The sequence below is a fragment of the Chiroxiphia lanceolata genome, chromosome 18, assembly GCF_009829145.1.
Source record: "Chiroxiphia lanceolata isolate bChiLan1 chromosome 18, bChiLan1.pri, whole genome shotgun sequence".
Classification (NCBI taxonomy): Eukaryota; Metazoa; Chordata; class Aves; order Passeriformes; family Pipridae; genus Chiroxiphia; species Chiroxiphia lanceolata.
In genome coordinates this window covers 2,841,774-2,855,221 of record NC_045654.1, presented here as the reverse complement: position 1 = coordinate 2,855,221, position 13,448 = coordinate 2,841,774, and the positions used below count along the sequence as shown (strand labels likewise).

The 13,448-nt window shown below is 46.0% G+C and overlaps 1 long non-coding RNA gene across 1 annotated transcript in view; it reads right to left on the bottom strand.

Annotated features, from left to right (window-relative positions):
- The window catches only part of LOC116795636, a 233,305-nt gene that overhangs the window by 68,664 nt on the left and 151,193 nt on the right, over positions 1-13,448 (bottom strand). The window contains exon 4 of the long non-coding RNA XR_004360115.1: positions 1,313-1,426. This is a non-coding gene — a long non-coding RNA (uncharacterized LOC116795636). The remainder of the gene's footprint in view (positions 1-1,312; positions 1,427-13,448) is intronic.

Sequence of the window (13,448 nt, the reverse complement as noted above, 5' to 3'; positions counted from 1 at the left end):
AAAGCCTCAATAAGCACCAATTTATATTAAAATTAGGGCCCTCCACACCCTCCAGACAGCAAAGTCATTAAAACACAAGACTTAATATCTGCTTTCTCCCCTTCACATCACCAGACTGGTGAGTGTACCAGCTATTGTACACATAATTGTGAGGAGTGTTAAGTTTTGCCTATCATCTTAAAAATCAAGCAGTTAAAGGGTATTTCAGAAATACTTAATGGGATTTTCCCACCAGTAAACCCCTGTGCTCAGTGGTACATTTTAATAACAGCAGAATCAAAATCTCATTTATGGACTAAGAAGGTTGTTCTGAGGGTAACATTCAGGGAGGCTTTGCCAGAGAAAACAGAAGACTTAATAAGAGAAGGGCTCAAGAGTATTAGTCAGAAAAGTTGTGAGCTGCCTACGGGCTTTTTCTCTTCTGGTATCAGAGGGGAAGAAAAGCCCCTGTGGTTGATTCATTATGCCATTTCATTTCTTCATATATAATTTACATGCAATGTAAATACGGTAAATTATTATTTCTGGATTGCATTCTTGGGCCCCGATCCAAAGCCCACTGAAGCTGAGAGAAAGGCTCCTAGGTTGCAAAAAAAAAATCAAACATTATTGAGAAACAGGCCTGTTATCTGCCAGCACTCATTAGGGAGGAGTTTGTGTTCCAGCAAGGGTTAAAGACTCAGGCCCCAGCTCAGCAAAATGTTAAGTACATGCTTAACTTTTAGGTTACGCTCAAATCCCAAGTGGATCTAAAGCACATGGTTTAATTGCTCTGCTGAATCAAAGCAAGCACAGATTTCTATCTGAGTTTAACTGCTGTGTAATCTGGGACTCGGCGTGGCTGATGCCACCAGGAACCTTCCTGAAGAGTTTCGGAACCTCCTTATGCTGGATCCAGCCAGCCACAAAAAAACCTCCATAAGGAATAATCACAACAACTACAGCTGTTTTCCAAGTCATGGGAAGAAAAAACAATTTGTTCTGTATCAGTTTAGTTCTCAGCTTCCATCTGTTTCTTTTCCCATTTACTTCTTCATTGATCACTGCTCTTTTGATTTTCCCATCCTGCTGCTCCAGGAGCTCGGTGGGTAAATCCTCCCACCTCAGGAGCAGCAAAAACTCCTTATTTGGGTGGCAAAGCAAAGCCAAGGGTCTGAGATCTCCGTGCCTTCTGATCCCAGTAATCCCGTGTTGGAACGAGACGACCTCAGAGGTCTTTTCTGTTAAAATCTTACAGATTTAACAGTTCTTCTGGAGAAAAAGTAGTAATTCAGATGCTGCTCGTGGCCTGTTCCCCCCACCTTTGTCTTACCTTTGCTGTCTTGCTCCAAGGTGGGAGAATATCCTCGTGGATGAAGGAGCTGTCTTCACCTCCCCGACTCGGTGTGATACCTCCACTTTCTCTCTCGTTTCACTCTCCCCACACCTGAAATTCAAAGGCAACTTCACAACCTTTCATCCTCTCAACGCTTTTTGTCAGGTGAAGAAAACAATTAGTCCTGTTCCTGAGCTGAGGAACTAAAAGTCTGGCAAGTTTAACTACGGACAAACCAGCTGCTGCTCAGGTTACTGTGCAAGTATCAACAGGCTGTTCTGCTCCAGCATAGTGGCCTTTCTTTTTTTAATGGTCTTTTAAAAATATATATTTCAAAACTCCCAATCCTAATCGCAGAAACTTTCAGCAGTTTCCCTGGGGTCACACCAAAGTTTGTGGGAAAGCAGTGACAACCACTTGGTCATAAATCCATCAATGCCAAAGTTTGCACCTCAGCATTCAACCATCCAGCTCTGCCACGTCATTTGGGTTTAAACTACTGCCAACAAGGCCTGCTCAGAAGGACAGGCACATGCCTTGTAGCTCAGGAGTTCTCAAAATCCTTGTTTGTCTCCCTGCAGTGCTCTCAGAGTAATTTTAAGGTTTTTCTCCCTGGCACCTTGTAAGTAAACACCAAAAGCACGAAGGGCTGCAAATAAACCTTAAATAAACTTTCCACTTCACCCGTGAGCCCCAAGATTTCATCACAGGCTCCTTGCTCAGGCTCTCCTGTGCCCCTGCAAACACACAGATCTGAGAGCACACACAGTGCCACAATCCCTCACAATCCTGGGATGGCCACGGCTGCTGCTCCTTTGGGGAATCTCCAGAGAAACCCTCCAGAGCTGCACAGGGATTCATGAACGTCACCAGGAACGAGGGAAGATCTTGCAGGGCAGAACTCATACATATTAAAACCAGAGAGACAACTCTGGTACAGGTGCTGGAGGTCTTTCAAGGTTACCATATGCCACTGGATTAATCCCAACAGTCTTAAGGTAGAGGTGAGAAACGTTCAAATTATTTGATTAACTTCAAAAGGGAAGACTTTTTACGCCTCTACCTTTTGGCACCCCACCTCTGCTCCCAAGCCAAGAAGAACTAGAAACCTCAGAAGAAAGCCAGCTCCAAACCTCTGACCAGCAGATTCCAAACGTGTTGCAATCTTGGCTTGCAGTCAGCCAATTTTGGGAAGGGAAAATCTGTACCAGTGTTACAAAAATCGCCTGCCAGGAGCCTCTTCATTGAAAAGAGTTTTGGGGTTTTTTTATTTCCTTTTAAGTGGAAATTGGGACAGCATGGAGAAATATCAAAGCTGCATTTTGCACCACTGAAAACCCCTGACAAACAGGTCAATTCCCTCCCAGTTTCTCGTCTGCTCAAACAGCCTCTCACAAACATGTCGTGGCTGTCAGTGGTCACCCACAGAGAATGATCTGCACCGACCCACTGTGGCTGACCAGAACTCAGGATTTGCCCTGAGCCTGCAGAGTCATATCCCAAGTATTCCCAGTGAATTTCCCTTCTCCCTTTCCGCCCAAGGGAAAGTGAAGCAGAAGCTCTGTTGGCTGCTGGAGACTCCTTCCTGCTGGGACTCATCCTGGAGGGAGCACCCCAGGGCAGGGCAAATCCTCTGACCGGGGCAGAGCCTCAAACCCCGGGAAGCCACAGTCAGAACCAGTTCTCCCTCCCAGTATTCCTGCAGAACTGGGAGCCTGGAAGTCCCAGCCATTGGATTAAAGCTCCTCCTGGAAGTTTCTCTCTGTTGTGGAGCAATCAGGGACTATAAGAGCTCTAAATCCCCACTGTATCCCACAGCACCTTTGAGCTGGGAAGGCTGAAAGGAGCAGCAATGCCACTGCAGTTCAATCTGTTCCCAAAACTCTGCTCTGCCACCAACCCACTGCTTAACCTTCCAGAGGTTTTCCTCTGGCTGCCAGTCAGCAAACAGAGCAGGGAACAACAGGCATTCCCCTTTTCCAGGAACAGGAGATAATACACCATCCCTGAAGGTGCAAGAAGCTCTCACCAATAAATCAGGGAAATTAAACGCGGGGCTTTGCGTAGGTGCCTGGTTTATATCCCATAATCCCACTCCAAAGGGAGCTTTCCTGCTGCCACTCCCTAGGAACCCAAGCAGCTTGTTTTATGACTCCCCCAGTGCCTTCAGGTGTGGAGGGCTGAGCAAGGTGTTGTGTGGGCCACGGGGAGATGAACAGTTGGGCTCGGTAGCTGAGGGGCTGCAGGTGAAATCAGGGCACAGACACACCCCAGGGAGGATCCGTTCCCCCCTCCCTGTGGGCAGGAATCCACAGCACGGGGCAGACGGGCACAATTAAAGTAGTTTCCAACCTGAGAGGCTGCCTCGTGCTCCCAGGGAGTGATGCAATGTAACAGGCTGGTTTCCAATTTCAAAAAAACCGGGAAAGAACCTTCACCGGTGTATTTTAAATTCAGCTGTCTATAGTGTAAATAATGTTCCACCTTGAATGTGCATTTTAATTCTAATGGCAGCTGATCAATCTGTTCAGATGGTAATTCTCACACTTTGTTCTATGAAGCAATAGCCTCTGTTATAAATGGATTATTTTTATGTAGCAGAGTATTTTTTTCCTAGTGAATAAAACCCCCTCCACACACACACACCAGGTAAATCAGGAGTCTACAAAGGGCTAAGCCAGAAATTGTTATTATTTAATTACTGGCGCACAACCTGCGGGCCCTTGGAAATAAATTCTTTCTTTACAGGAAAGTATGAAGAGCATGAAAATGAGGGGATTACTGGACAGAACAAAGATTTCTAAACAAGGAGAACTGCACACAACCTGGAAATTTAGGAGCTTGGCAGAGCTCCTTCCCAACTCACTCTCCCCAGCTGCTCCTCCCAGGCCAGTTCTCCAGGGCCAGTCACAAGAAACTGCTGCTCAAGGAACTGCTCAGGGAAGAAAATACTGGGCTGATACCATGTCCTGGTACTGTTTTGGCACCAAATGAGGCTGTTCTAAGTGCTCTCCTGGTCTCACCAAGAATAGCTTTTAAATTTCCCCAGGAAACCTTTCTACCCATACGCAGACCAGTTGTCACACGGTCTGGTGTGTCAGGCAATGAACCGGGCGGTTATTTGTAGGTGTTTTATGGACTCCAAGCTCTTCCCACAGAAGCACAGGGACCATCCACCTCTGGCAGGATGCTGTGTGAAACCCCTGCATTGGGACAACCAGGCTCTAACTCACAGTTTCCCTCCGTTCCGTGCTTGGCTCCCGTCGAGCCTGCTGGCCCCGGATCTGTGCCAGCTGGGTAGGAAACCTCTCTGTGCTCCTCTCGTGCCAGCTCTGAGGTGTTGCAGACTTACTCATCCTCATACCATCAAGCTGACACGTTCTTGATTTGCCCAGACTAGAGCTGGCATGGCTTGGGGAAAGACATGGGCAGCTCCAGTTGACTCATTCCCGGTGGTTGTGCAGTCAACAGAGCTGACACACAGCCATCCCACACAGAGCTTAAACTTTGCTTTACCTCTGCAGGAACAAAAGTGCTGCCTCATCCCTGGAATTGTGTACACTACAGTCATCCTCTCACACTTCTGAAGCACTGGGTTTCTTATGTCACATATTTTAGCAGGTATCCTGTTGTGAGAGACTCATTTTCCTCCAGTGTCCTGGCCCCTCAACAAGTGCCTGCATACAAAATATTTCCTGACTCCACTCTGCATTATTGGAAGGGGCTGCCCAGGGAGGTGGTGGAGTCACCACCCCTGGAGGTGTTTGAGGAAAGACTGGACACGGCACTCAGTGCCAAGGTGGTGTTCAGTCACAGGTTGGACTCGATCTCAAAGATCTTCTCCAATCTAATTGATTCTGTGATCATCTCTGGACCCTCCCCATCCTCAAGTACAGTCCTCTCAAGTTTCCTCCTCCATTTCATTCATCACAGAAGTGTTGTGCCCCTTCAGGATCCCCATGGACACATTAGCCAAGGACACTCCCTTTAGCTATCCAAACTTCAGTGGACACTTCAAGGTCATTTGGTCCTTTTGGCAGTGCCAGTCTAATGCCAGTTGTGTCTTCCACACAGTACCAGAAAAAGACAGAGGGCCTGACCTCACAGAAAGGTGGGACAGATGCCAGCAGTCATTTTAACTATTCAGGGAACACCCTCAGTGCCAGTTTTTCTGTATTTCTCAACAGCCAATTCCTGAACAAGCAAGCATGTGCAGATATCTCCCCAAAGTGGAAGCAAATGCCCAAACCACCCTCATGCATCCACCTCCCTCTGCCAACTGAGGCAGCAGAAAAGCCTCACTGGTGACGAGGAGAAGCTGGAGCCAATGCTGACCCAGCAAGATCAATTCAACATCTGAAGAATTTCAATGTTGATGCTCAGGAATACCAACTAAAATTAACAGAAGAGGGAAAGGCTTTTTCTGTGTGGCTTGCAAAACTCTGTGGTGGTGAATTTATATGCAATGCACATCTACTTACAGTGAAAGGAGTGTCACTTACTGTTTCCTAGAACCAGAGGGTGCACCTTGCAAACCCTGTTATAATGAAGCATCCAGTAAGTGAAAGCTGTGGCCCCAATCTGACACAGCTTAACCAACCCTAACTGAGGCTGAAACCTCACAGCTCCATGACAGAGAGTTTCAGTGTGATCCATATCACCAAAGACACTTTTTCTTTTCAAACTGATATAAAATCACAGCACAAACACCTTTGTGCACCTTGCTTATAACAGTCTCCATTCAAAAGAAATTAAGACTAGCAAAGCAAATACAATCCCACTCTATAAAACATTAGGCCACAGGATTTATGTGCTTCCCAGTATCCTGAAGCTGCAGCCCAGCTGTGCTTCAGGCACTCTGTGCTTGGGCAAGATATGGGGCAGAAAACAAAGCTGAGGACACGAGAAAGACCAAGATGTCTCTACAGGTGTGCTCTTTGGGACCATTCTTTGTGGACCTGGCTAAGCCACACCTGTACAGTTCTGGAGCTGTTAAGTGCCTCAGACCTTGTGAAGTTCTGTGTGGGTGCAGTAAAGGCAGGATCACAGTTAAACTCATCACATGCTGCCAGAATTCCCTGCCATGGGAAGAGCATGAGAAGTGCAAAGAAAAGGTACCTCTAATGTTTCCTGCATCCAGTTTCCTGGAAGGAATTTGAGAGCAGGAGTGCCCAGACAGTGACTCTCCTCTTCTGTACGTCTGGGGCTAGACCTAGAGCTACCAAATGAGTTTATCTGTGGGCACACAGCTGCAAAATTCTTCATTTGTAAGTTGTGCACTTCCATCTAGAGCATCTGGCATTGGTTGCATTTGCAGAGGCTGTTGACCAGATCCAGTGTTTCCCATCTAAACAGCAATTATCTTCTGACAGGAGTGAGGTGGGAGGAAAAAGGAAGAAAACACAAGAAAAGGAAGATGATCGCAGTCCACTTCCAATTTCAGTTGTTTGGTTCTGGATACAACACAGTATCAAGCCCAGTGTGAAAGCTGGACTCAGTCAGACTCCCCAGGACAATGGATCATGGGGAAAAATAAGTGACTCATCTGAACAACAAGTTAATAATGAAGCAGGACCCAGGACTGATACCTCCAATGCCCAAAACTGCAGGAACTGAGACACCAAAAGCAATTCAAGGTTAATGTCTGTCACTCTGAACTCCATCCAAAATTGAAACATGGAGTCAGACTATTGAATGAGTAAGAGTCACGTTCTTAAAGGACTCAAAAAAATTGAGTCAGCACCAGATTTCAAAGAACTTAATATCTAATGAATCTCTTAAATGGCAGATTTCCAGAAGAGGTCAGACACTGGCAAATTGAGTGATCAGAAAAGTCTATTCCCTTATTCAAATGGCTAAAGCAGGAATAAGGAATTCTAAAAGGTCCCATTCCCACATCTGGCAGTTGTGAAGGGACACCAAAGACATAACCCAAGGAGTGACAATAATCACAGTGATGCAGTGATGGGATTCACCAAATGAATCCAAGAGCACTGGGTAAACTACACCCAATGGAAACGAGTGGAGAAGTGACCCTGAACACCAGCACTGAATCCTCCTTTATCTGATACTCCTGAAAAGAGGGAATCACTTCATGGCCTCGGTTCCAGATGCCCATCAGTACCACACTGCTGGGATTTTAAGCTCAGTCCTAACTTCATTTTCCTAAGGATAACACAGCAGGATTATCAGTGATGTTGAGCACAGTGAAAGGAACCATCCCAAAAGCTATAGCTACTGAGGAGCAAAAGTTAGCAAAGGCAAGTGGGAATTTTTTCAGTTCTCCACACTTGATTAATGCACGTGATGCCCATGGTTATATGAAAGCAGCTGTACTGCCCATTTATAGCAGATGTCCTTTCTCCAAAAGACTTATTCCTCTGGGACACACGACTTGCAAGGGAAGAATCTCCTCATCATTCCTTACACACATTTTAACAACCAGCAGTCCTGTGATTTAGGGATGGACCTTTCTGCTGGTCTCTCCAAAGAAGGTCAAAGGGCCAAGGACCCCATTTCAGGCATCTCAGTTGAAGATGCAAAGTTAAAATGAATTTATCTTCCCGCAGCACAGAACTTTCGGGTGTGTTTAAATGAGGCAGGAGAGGAATTCTGTGTAGTCAATCATCCCCAGGTCTGTGAATGCTTTTGGCTTTGCCATTACTCACCTGACTCCAGCTCTGTGCTCTCCTCAATACATCAATATCTAAACGGAGCTCACGGACAGATGGGTGTTAACAGCGCTTCCCCAAATATTAGTGATTTATTCCCAGGCTCTGGGATATTATTTGAATATATCTTACTTTGTCAATATAATGGTGATGGAATGCCCCTTCAGGTGAAAAGCAAAGCGCCTCCGTTCAAAAGCAGCAGAGAAATGAGGGAAAGCAAAGGAGCAAGATGTGTTAGATACCATCTCGGGAACACCTGCGATCCAACGGGAGGTGAAGGGATGTAGGTACAAGGTCTGTCAGGTTTACATCTCCCAGGCTCTCCCCACCACAGCCCTAACCCTGCACAGGTGGAATAAAATCTGCACTAATACAACCACTTGTCTCGCAACTTTTAGAGCAATAATGGAACAATCCTCTGGAAAGTGAAGGTTTCCTGCCCACTTCGGCTCCAAGGTGTTCCCTATTTACCCAGATGTTATAAAAGACATTAAAATGCGAACCAAAATATTAGGTTAAAAAAATCCCAACAGAGCAAAATAAAAGCAACTGTGATACGATTTCACCATTTTAAAATACGACAATGTGAGGAAATGCAAACACTACTAACAACTACAACATTTATTCTTTCCTACAGCATAAGTTGTCTTGCATGTTCCCACATTTTCTACTAAGTACAGGACTTAATACAGTATCCTCTCCATGAAGAGATGTTTATCAGAAGACAGACATGACACAGAGTCAGCCTGAGTAAACATCAGGGTTCATAATTTGTGTTTTTTGACATTTTGTGCAGCCTTAATGTTAAATTAATCTTGTTTTATTGCATTTAACTGAGCAGTAGTTGGAGCTGACAGCTAAGTTGCTACCACCATCAGAGCTCTGGGAACTGAATTCCTTTTCTCTTCATTTAAGCCAACCTTCTACAAGCTTCAGTGATTTTGGTAGAAGAACTACCAGATCATACCTTCGCAGTGACAGAAAATGAGGCCCAAAGTCCTCCTGAGAGACTTCCACCAGCTGACAGCTCGCTCCTTTCAAATGTGCTCAGAGAGAAGCAGAGTAAATACCTTAAAATCTCCAGGCTTTTCCCCTGTGGCTTCTCCCAGCTCCAAACCCTAAGGACCTCTTGAGCATCTCCAGATCCCAGTCATGGCCATCCGAGAGCATCTTACAGGAAAACAACCCCGACTGCCTCGATCTGCAAATTGGGCCCCGAAGTTCACCTGCCCCGAGCCTGCACTGCCCAGGGCTGCCCGAGGCTGACCCTCACAAAGCCTCATTTTGCCTGGATCCTTCCCTCAGCAGGCTGCTGACGGACAAGGGCGCGCGGGAAGGGACGAGAAGAAGAGGAGTATGAAACGTAAAATGCACATCTATAGTTTTTCTGCCGCTTTCCCCCCCTCTCCCTTTCACCCTGTATAAACAGAGCCTCCCTCCACACAAACACAGGACCGCGCATCTCCGTGTACCGGAGCCCTGGGCTAGCGCTGAGCTGACAATAGTGGCACTAATGCTAATGAATTCTGATTATTTGGATCGGTCATTAAACTAATAAGCCCATCTCCAAATTAGCGTGGCTGCTCCAGCCAGCGAAAATTTAATCAAATCTGCTTCATTATTTCAGACGTGGTGCACTTGGCGAAAGTGACTGCGGGAAAGGAGAACGGGACCCTCATCTGATAATTTTATCACTTGACTGCCAGACCATGAAAAAATCGGTGTGATGAATTTTTTTTTCCTCTGGGGGCTGAGGGTGTGGAGCAGAGGGTGTGTGCACGTGTGTGTGCGTGCTCTGGGAGCTTCCTCTCGTGTTCCCTCCTAATTAAACTAAACCCATCCTCCCTTCCCTCTGCCCTGTAACTGTTTTTGTTGTTTCCACATCTTCCCCACCCCCTTCAACGTCTTCGCTCTCTTCCCTTCCTTCCCCCGGGTCCTGCTCTGCCTCCATCTCATACCCTTTGCACGCATGACCACGGCACAGCTTTCAGCCTCTGAGACAGAGGTTGTGAGACTTTCCTGAGCTACACAGCACTACAGGCTCTGTCTTGCCCAACTCCAGCCTCCTTATGCACAAATTAGCCCCACTTTGCCTCCTCACCCTTTCTTTTTTCCCTCTCAATTTCTGAAAAACAAAAACAAAACCACAAAAGCAGTAAACAACTCCTGGGGAAAAAAAAACCCAAACCAAACAACAAACAAAACACAACCCCAAAACTTTCCATTTTTCCTCCCTCCCTTGTTTTTACTTGGATTCTGAGCATTTTAAATTTGATAGGGAACATCAGGTCCTATGACTGCACACATTTCCATGCACAGGGCACACATAACAAGCAAACTGAGGACACACAGCCCCAGCACACATAACCCTAGACACAGGAAAACACTTAAATGCAAACTCAGAATTACTTTTCATGGCTGTAATCTGAGGTACTCTTACACAAATTAGACACCTATTTATTGGTTTCAATGCAAAGCTTCAGATTTACCTCAGTGTGTCTACAACTACAATTTCTTGGCTGCTTCCTCCTGCAGGTCCATCATCACTTTAAGAACAAAAGCAAGCCCACCTTATTATCCTAGAATGATTATCATAGATGATTATCATAGAATCATGGAACGGTTTGGGTTGGAAAGGACCTTAAAGCTTAATTCCTTCCAACCCCCCTGCCACGGGCAGGGACACCTTCCACTAGCCCAGATTGCTCCAAGCCCCATCCAACCTGGCCTTGGACACTTCCAGGGATCCAGGGGCAGCCACAGTTTCTCTGGGCAACCTGTGCCAGGGCCTCCCCACCCTCACATGGGAGAATTTCATCCTAATATGAATACAAACCCAAAACTCCAAAGCCAGAATGTAAATAAATTATACATAAAAAAAGGATCAGGCCTCACAAATGCATGAGCCTCATCAACGTGCAGCCTGCTCAGTGCTCTGCTCTCTGTAACTGGGTTCAGAAAGACAAATCTCACACTTTTGATACTGGATGGCCCTGCTGGAAATGAAATAAGATAATACATCTTGTCAGTGTGAACATGATAAAGCACTGGCCATCCCAACAGCCAGGAACAGGAAAGGAGCCAAGGTGGAGCACGTCCTCCTCCAACAATGAGCCAACATCCAAAATCTGGGAACACATATGAAGAAAAGCAATTTCAAACAGCAGTAGCTATTCCTGCTCATAGTAGATCTCACAGGACTTTACTTTTAGTGGCACTGAAGGCACCTGGAGATCTTACATTATCTCTGAAGTTACTCAGTCTTCAACTTCTGGCACAGATTTCCTCCCAAAAGCTGGGATTCACTTCCCATGACTAACAGCTTTCCAGATCTAAATTAGTCACTTAGATTTTCCCTTTATCTGCAAAAGGCAGAACAGCTTCCAAAGGGCTACTCCTCGATTTCAATCATGCATCTCCCATTTCAGGAGAGCAGGAACACTCCCTGCAGAAGAGCCTGGTTTTCTTCCCTGACTGTATTAGAAATACAGACAGTTCGCTTTGACCTGACGAAAGTTCTGTCTAAAATTAAGTATGATGAGCTCTGGACCAAGGAAACATTATCTGTGCTATATCCTAGCCTGACAAGGTTTATGAAGCAATGTAGGTGCACAAGATTGATCTGCAACAGAAATTCTTACAGCTGAAATCAGACACCGAAGATAAAGTTGACTGGCAGCCGACCAGGCTGTCAACAGCATCAACCACAACTGTGCAGATGCCTTCTAAGAGAGGTACCAGAATGATATCCTGCCATCAAGCATATGAGCTCTAAATGCTCACAGGAAAGCAGAAGGAGAGGCTTTGGATCTAATGCCATCAGTTCAATGAGGCAAACAGAACATATGCTCTCTTAGTGGAATCTCTAGTAATCTCCTGGTTGACACCTAACTCTGCTGCTCACTGGATGTCAAGCTTCAGCCTGTGACATTTTCCACTTTGCTCAAGTACTCTTCTTCTCCCCTTCCATCACCTACTGTCTCCCTGTCCTACTCCTTAAGCAAAGCACAGCATGTGTTCCTCCTAAGAGACAGGTATCTCATCTAAATGCTCTTTGATTTTGCACAGTGTTCCAAATAGACTGGTCTTACCCCAGACAACAGTCAGAGCTCTCAAACAGGACCTCACTGCAGTCTGCTTTCCCCTTGTTTAGACTATTAAGTGGTTCAGAGCAATTCTGCTCCTCCTCCTCACTGCCCTCAGAGCTCTCTTATTCAGTAAGACACTCGATCTAATTTTAGAGTTGAAGAACTGCAAAGCTAAAATTTAGTCTGAGTAAGGCTTTAGAGAATAGCAGTTAGGAACTGGGATGTTGTGAGGGAAAGTTTTAGCAGTTAGACAGCTCTTCCTGTCAAGATTCAGGTTGATTTAGTTGATTACACTCAGAGAAGGTTCTTCATCCCTGGCCCACATAAGAAGGGAGCAGAGGACACCAGTGACAGGTACATGTGTCACACATGGTCATTATGGCCATGCAAAAAGGAACCTTGTACCCAAGTGTGGAAACCACAGCAGCACTGAGTATCTGTGCTCTGCTCCCCTGGAGGAGAAACTTTAGAAATATGGGAAAGCTCAAGAGCAAACTCAGAGACCAAACAGTGCAAAACACATTGCAAAAGTTATGGGGAAAATACTGTTGTGGGAGCAAAGGAGCCAGAGAGAACATGAGCCTGCAACTCACAGGCCAGAACGATGAACCAGGCTCTGCCACATGCTTTGATGACCTCCACCGGAATATTTATAGGGGGACAAAATGCCCTCCCGCTGTGCAGTGGTACTGCATGATTGTAAGTAGGGTTTGAAAACGTCCAAGATTTAGCAAAATAACACGAAGAACCTTCTGGATCCAAAGCACCAACAGTAATGACAACCTATCATTCAGAAAGATCTTTTTCTGTCACCATGGTCTTTCCAAGACCTTGTCCATTCTGGTCTCCAAAAAAACTAAAAGAGCATAAACCTGGAATTGGAACTCGCAAAACGTGGAGCACCTGGATTGAGAATTAACACCTTTGTTCTTCAGTGAGCCAAGAGCAGAGGTGAAAGCACTCAGCAGCGTGGAAAATATAGATGTAACACAGACTTTTAAACACTAGAGGAACCAAGAATCAAGCAATTTGAAATCAGGCTCGAGAACTGAAGTGGCCTTGAGAGACCAGTGGCACCTCAGCCATTACCTCCCCCTCCCTCCCTGCTGCGAGAGCCACGTCACAGAAAAGGAGCCAGGAAACACCCCGAGAGCCACGGCCAGGGAAGGGCATTTTGAAAAACATTTCAAAAAACATCTCACTCAGTGACGTTGGTGACCCCACTATCCTTTCAAATCAACACTGCAGGAAGGGTTCATCTTCCTTTTTTGCCCGGGAATCAGTGACAGCCAGGACACGGGTGCACACAGATACACACACACAGAGCTGCTTTGCTACGAGAGAGGTTCAAGCTCTCCTGTCCTATCGCCTGGA